Below are 7,925 nucleotides of genomic sequence, written 5' to 3' on the forward strand. Positions count from 1 at the left end.
CATTGCACTGAGAATGGCCTTCTGGATGTAGAAAAGTTTCAATAAAGGATTGCTTGAACCTACACAACTACAGAGGCAACGTATAATTTTGCCACCATTGTGATACCCCACTTTTAATTCTAAAATAAATACTGTATATATGTGAAGACTTAGAAGGAACAACTATATATTCAATCCATTGGACATGTAGCGCTGTTTCTTTAAAAGTCAAAATAATAATCAGATATGAATTTAACATTTTGCCACTCGCCACCAAATGTAAAATTTTTAGAGACAGGGAGAAAAGCAAACCACAGATTCTTATGTTTCACAAAAAAACTACAGTTCTTGTTTTGTTTTCCTTTCTTCCCTATTCTTTTCATAATCTTTTATTGTTCTTTATTTGATTGCTAGTACATTATTTTTTGTCATTTCCCATGTTTTGTTAAATCTATACTCATAAAGACCTGTGGGCAGCAAACATAAAACCTTTGTAATCTCACACTGCTAATAGAGAACTTTAAATGTAAAAGGCTGCTTTTATCTGATGATCGTAAACTGAATTAAACACTGCTTTATTCAAGACAGAATGGCTGCTGTAAACTGAAAACCTTTTCTGACAGTCTTTAGCTACTTGTAGATAAGACTCGCCAATACTTTGAAAGAGAATCTGGCTGTTCACTGTGAATGTGCAGAATGATCTGGTTGTCGCATACTTATCTGTATAGCTGTTACTCTCACAGCATTGTAAAGGATCTGTTTTCAAATAAAAGCACATATGTTTATTTACATTTAAATAGGTGAATAGCCTAATAGTTGACATCCATCCATCCATCCATCCATTGTCTTCCGCTTATCTGGGGTCGGGTCGCGGGGGTAGCAGCTTCAGTAGGGAGGCCCAGACGTCCCTCTCCCCGGCCACTTGGGCCAGCTCCTCAGGAGGAATCCCAAGGCGTTCCCAGGCCAGCCGGGAGACATAGTCCCTCCAGCGTGTCCTGGGTCTTCCCCTGGGCCTCCTCCCGGTGGGACGTGCCCGAACACCTCACCAGGGAGGCGTCCAGGAGGCATCCTGACCAGATGCCCGAGCCACCTCAACTGGCTCCTCTCGACGTGGAGGAGCAGCGGCTCTTCTCTGAGTCCTCCCTGGATGACTGAGCTCCTAACCCTATCTCTAAGGGAGAGCCCAGACACACTACGGAGAAAACTCATTTCAGCCGCTTGTATCCGGGATCTCGTTCTTTCGGTCACGACCCAAAGCTCGTGACCATAGATGAGGGTAGGAACGTAGATCAACCGGTGGTAAATCAAGAGCTTCGCCTTTTGGCTCAGCTCTCTCTTCACCACAACGGATCGGTACAGTGCCCGCTTCACAGCAGACGCTGCAGCAATCCGCCTGTCGATCTCCCGCTCCATCTTCCCCTCATTCGTGAACAAGACCCCAAGATACTTGAACTCCTCCACTAGGGGCAGCACATCCTCCCCAACCCGGAGAAGGCACTCTACCCTTTTCCGGTTCAAGACCATGGTCTCGGATTTGGAGGCACTGATTCTCATCCCGGCCGCTTCGCACTCGGCTGCGAACCGCTCTAATGAGAGCTGTTATAGTTGACATATGTGTATTAAATCAACATTTAACTATATTAACTATATTGAAAACTGACCAGCAGCATTGTAATTTAAAGTGCCAAAATGTGTTTGTGATTAAATGGAGTGTGTTGCATTTAAAATCTCATTAATTGTTTTCTCAAAGCAATACAAGCAATATGTGTTAATGAAACAAACTTAGTTGTAAATTCAGCCACAGTGAAATATACAACATAAGCACAGAAAATAAGAGAACAGTAAGAAAAAAAAGACCAAGACCAAGTTCCAACTGCATATGATAAAGAATCATGTTAAAAATAAATATAGATTAGCATTGCTGTTCCAGTGCATGTGTTTGCAGATTCCTAGACTATTACAGCTTGATGGATACTCTCAGTAAAATTATATGTAATAAAATGAAATATGAAGCTTGTTTTAAAGGAGCTATAAGTAAGATACTGTAAAATCAAACTAAGTTATTCTCATTTGTCACCTGGGATGGAAGTAACATTCCCTATAAACAATCGGTCTTCTCCATCAACAATGTCTTAGTCACGTATTTCTCCTTATAAACCTAGAGGTACGGTCCAGAACTACTTTAGTTCAGAGTGTAGCCCGTGTTTACTTCCTGGTTCTTCAGCCAATTTTATGAGAGTTCCCAGGGTTCCCAACACAGAGTGCAGCATTTGGTATTTTATCTTGGCGAAAGAGCAGCAGCATGCTAACATGGAAGCCAGTAAGAGAAGCAGACCGGAAATAGAACAGAATACAACATCATATACCTATCCTGTGGAAGTAGAAATTTAAAACAGCAACACCCCATTAAAAAATGGAATATTATATTGTTGTGATTGGCAAGCTGTTGTTCTGATATAAACCACAAGGTGTCAGTATTACTTATAGCGCCTTTAGAATTAGAGCATAAATTCCTTGCATGTTCTGTTTCTGAGTACTTAATATAAATGTACATCCACAACCTCCATCATAATCTATTTGAAGAGCAATTATATACTATGATGTGTGTTTTTAAGGCCCTACTTTCATAAGCTAGAGCAAGAAAGATCTCTGTATAGTGTCCTTCATTTCTGGTGTTTGATATATAGCATCAAAGAGAATTTGCTCAGGGATCTATAGCATTGTTTGTCATAACGCTGTCATTAACAAAGCATAACTAAAAGTAGGTTATTTGAATATAGATGTGTTCTGTGTCAGGACAAGACATACATAACTCTTTTGGTAGTAGATTAAATAGATGCAGCATTGAATCAGTAGTATTTGGTATTGCAACCTTCTTACAGTGTGAATCTATTGTCCTGATTTACTTGTAATATATGAAGTGATACTAAAAAATATATATTTCAGAAAAATGTTAAAAACCTCTTTGTTTTAATCTAACTTAATTTACAGTAAACAAAGGTTTAAAGGAAACATATGCTTTTCAGTTCTTCCTTTTCCCATTGAAATCATTCAGTTGTGGTCTATATAAAGGGGAAGTGCAATGCTTTGGTCTGAATCTCTTATTAATTTCCCCCACATCCACCCTTGTGACCCATATTGAGGTGTGTCTGCGAGTAACTTGTTTAGGTGCGATCTCTTTAAACCTAAAAGGAAGGCACTTCACACTCAACCCCCATTCAGGTCGCAGAGAGTTCCATACTCCACCGCGATTGGCCATTTTTGTAGTATGTTGAGGGACAGTCAACATACTACAATGACTTATACACTTGTAGCTTCGACATCCTTTAGCTTGGACTATAAAATTGCTCTGAGAAATAGAGTTTGGATAGGCACAATGGGCTAGCCAAAAGTCCATAACCTTGTTTAGCAGTTCCACAGCAATGTGACATAATTGCTAAAAAAAAATAGAGAATAGAAAAAAAAACTGAATTGCTTGAAAAATAAGACCCAAAAAGAATATAAAGATATCAACGTAGCACCTGGAAAGACTACATGCAACTTTTCTGCCCTCCTAGAAGCTAAAAAGGTTTAAACAATCAACTCTGCTTCGTTTTTCTTTACAGTTAACCGACTGGTTTATTTCTGAAGCGTAAATTATTCAAAAACCTTTGCATTCTGTACATGTGCTGTGGATCCAAACAATGCATTTTTCCAGTGTTGCGTCCTTATCAGCGAAAAACGTGTCAGTTTACAAACATTATGAACACCAGTGCCTGAAATGCATTCTCACAGGCATTTTACATAAAAACATATAAAGAGAGTTTATAACAGCTTAACTCTGTTACAGACCCTAGTTAAAATGTTATGTACAGACATGCATGTGATACTGAAAAGCAACCGCTAATATTTGCTCAGTTCATGCAGGTATTTTGACTTTGAAGTTTCTCTCTAATTGCCATTTCCTTTTGAAGTCATGGTAAATTAAATGCTCAGCTTAGATTTTACTTGGACTCATTTCATCCTAGGAACAGTTGGTTGTTGTTGTTATCTACCAACCCCGTTCCCACCTGTTAGGAAAATCCCTGGGGTCCAACATCATCCGTCTTAGATTTTGTTGCCGTACAATATGCTAATTGAGGGATGCAAATGTGGTGCCTGTAGATCATACAAAAACATGTGAGAGAAGTTGGGGTGAGCGGGCGGGGGATAGAAAGTAAGGAAGACCGATTAGGGTTCAAAAGGAGTAGCTATAAAAGCAGGAATGATTGTGTTCCTAAACACTGTAGACTTTAAAGGCGCGAGTAATGCTCAGAGTTTGTGATTTAACAAATGCCGAAAGTTTAGTTTTTTGGTGACAATGGTCTGAACACTGAGTTTCTATGATCTAATCTATTTGTCCTTTCTAAGAAGTAAACACTATCATTCCTTGTAATGTCTTCAACCACTCGAAAAGAGAATTAATTATCCAAAATGCTGCAACAGAAAACATCAAACAAGGCAGAAAGCATGAAGCGTTTGGATACAGCTCACACAGGCATCATTGAGCTTAGACGGGCTGTGACATCATTGATTTTAAAATAAATTTACACACAGATAGATAGATAGATAGATAGATAGATAGATAGATAGATAGATAGATAGATAGATAGATAGATAGATAGATAGATAGATAGATAGATAGATAGATAGATAGATAGATAGATAGATAGATAGATAGATAGATAGATAGATAGATAGATAGATAGAAAAGTTAAAATAATAAAAAAACTACAATACCTGAGTGCCATTTCCGAGTTCCTACTTCCAAGACAAATCATACACATTAGCTATGTACATAAACACAAAAATGGGGGCATTTCAGTGTCTTTTTTTTAACCTGCTTCCAAACATATTAATTTTTCTAACAGTATTGTTTCTAAATGGACAACAAAAGCCCAAAAAAGTCAAAGAAGGACATAAAGAGAACACCGACTCACACGTGTGTAAGCCAGTGCCAGCTCAATGGGTTTCACACCACAGAAGGTTAACCACATTGTTTTAGATGTATAGAATATTATGCATCATTCATTATATGTTAGTTTATTTAGATTCAAAGTATGTATTAATGTTTGTATCTATCAGCTGACTTAATCTTATGTACTGTATGTACTACTACTCGCTTAGTACGTGTAGAACTGGTGTGAAGGTATAACAAGACTTTGAAATCAGGTACAATTTCCATCATACCATTCATGGAATTTAAAAATTATTCTAATAAGATCATGTTATTGAAGTGTCCAATTTAAAGCTGCAGTAGGGAGTTTTGAGAAAACCGTGGACTTACCCTGAAAATTTGAAAAAGCATACCTTACAAGTCCCTCCCCCTTGCTCTCTGCTGCGCTGCAGCCCTCCTTCCACAGCTTGGCAGTTTTCCTGTAGAGAAAATTGTTTCTTTGCCATTTCTCCACAGAGCTGCAGCCCACCAGCAAGCTTGAGCTTGAATGATGGTAGGTCTTTTCGGGGGAGGGGTTGTGAACAGTGAATACACAAGAGTGATTGACACTACTAACAACCAATCAGAGCCAGCCACACCTAGGTCTGATTGGTTGTTTCTGCCAATTGCAATAGGACCACTGGGAGGAGCCAAAGGAGCTTCTTTTTTCACTAATTATCAGTCTCGTATTTTACTGTCAGGACATAGTGACAGTTGTAGTATATATATATATATATATATATATATATATATATATATATATATATATATATATATATACAAAAGTTATCTACTGCAGCCTTAAGGAGTCACTGAGTTGCTGGAGGTCACTCATAGAACCCTTTCTTACAAGAAAGAAAAATGTGTCTGTTTGGAAAGTTATGGCGAGGAAACTAGAACATTATCAATCCTTCTTAGAAATGCAAAACTGTTTTGAAAATTGAGTGTGCAGTGGAAAATATTTTAGCAGTACTGTCTTGCAGCAAGGAGTTCCAGGGTGTGAATCCTGGCCTGTAGTCTGTCTGCATGTGAGTTCTCTCCTGGTATTCAAGCTTCCTTCCTTAGTCCAAAAACATGACTGTTTATTCAGCTGTTATAATAAATAATATAAATGTCCCAATGGAAATTGACAAATCAAGAAACAAATTAAGAAAATTATTATTAGTATGATGACATATTTAACCGTAAAATGTACTTTACTCACAGAATGAAACAGCATGGACATTTAAAGTTTAAACATGCACAGTCTTACAAACGATCCAAGATGTACAGGCTGTCCTCTGAAAACAACATATTCTCTTGATATCACCAGAGACAAAGTTCAGTTTATTCCCATAAAAGAAATATTGTAAGCTCTTCAGCATGAATGGTCATTTCAAACCAGAGTCACTCACTCATACTGCAGTAGCTGACTGAAAGTCCCAATAAGCCCCCCTCCCTTTCCAGCATCATTCCGCTCTGCTACAGAAACCATTACAATTAAATGCACAAGATCAATTATTCAAACTCGGTAATAATAACACTTGGCAACTTCCTAGACAGCCAAAAGCTATTGCTCCTGAGTTGGCAGCACATATTGGCAATCTATGAGCTGCCTGTCTGTAAGGCTGCTCATAAGGCTAGTTTACTATTCAACAACCCAACTAAATAAGTACCTAACTTCACCTTAATGGATTAATGTTTTACCCTGTAAGGAGCAGAGTGACTGCCACCTTGATTTTCAAAATATCTTTAGTTCAAATAAACTGAATAATAAATCACTGTCAAGAGTACATGAAATCGTTTGATGATAAATAGAATAACAACACAGTTACCGGTGTTTTCTCACTCTGTGTCTATGTATTAAAAAACAAATGCATAACAAACATAACATCATTCCAACTGCAATGATCAATAATTCCTTTTTCTTTCTTCTTTTCTTGAATAAAAGTAATTTTGTTGCATTGTGCTTGTTTTAAATGTCTGTGTTAATCGTAGGTGTGTAGCAAAATCACTTAAGTCATTTTTCTTATCAAAGTGAAGTCAGCTTGTGATTTCATCTGGTTAAACTATTATTTCATCAGAATATTATAATTGACTATTATAATGAGCCAGGGGCGTGGAAATGAGTGCCTTATGCTGATTAACTGGATCTATACCCGAGACACCTATTTTGAAGTGAGACAGAAAGTTGTCGAGTTGTTGACATGCTAAATTGACAATGTTGTTCAATAAATAGTAATTGACAACATTACTCACCTGCATAAGCATCAAATAAGCCACTGTTTAGGTCATTTATTTGGTAACAAATATTGGCTGCTAATTACATTAAAGAGGGCATCTGTTTCAGAGCTTCGCATTGCAGCTAAACTAAAAGATAATTTCACAGTTTTTAATGAGTCTGACCTGCATCTGGTTATATATAGTTAAGGATTGTACGTACAATACCAAAAACCAGGGAACTTAGGGCCTCTCGAGGATGCAAGCGCCCTGCTCTAAAGCACAATTGGTGATTTGTTAAACCTTTAATTTTGTGGGGGGAAAGGGTATTTTAGTTTTTTCCAAAAAAGAAATCTCTTACCAAAACTTCTTCACATACCATATATATTGTGTTCATATCATCTTCTGAGTTGGATGCATCATTACACTTAAACTCCCACTTATAGTCAGAATATATATTAGCTTATACAAGACAATTCTTGTAAGAAATATTTGACAAATATATAATTGTTTGTAAAAAAAAATAATACAAAATAAAATGTTCAAAAATGTAGAAGTTGTTCAAAAAAAGTTCAAAAAAGTAAAAATAAATTACAGCATCAGTTTTTGCATGAAAAGCTACCATTAATTAGTTTCTGTGTCCACCTCCCACCACTTGAAACAGGATCCTAAAGAATTACAATGCCTGACTTTTGATTGGTCTTTACACCTTGAAGGCCTACATATTTAAATTTATATTACTTAATTTAATTGAAATTGTCTTAAATATGTAAATAGCGATTTAAGGACAACT

The sequence above is a fragment of the Fundulus heteroclitus genome, chromosome 7, assembly GCF_011125445.2.
Source record: "Fundulus heteroclitus isolate FHET01 chromosome 7, MU-UCD_Fhet_4.1, whole genome shotgun sequence".
NCBI lineage: Eukaryota > Metazoa > Chordata > Actinopteri > Cyprinodontiformes > Fundulidae > Fundulus > Fundulus heteroclitus.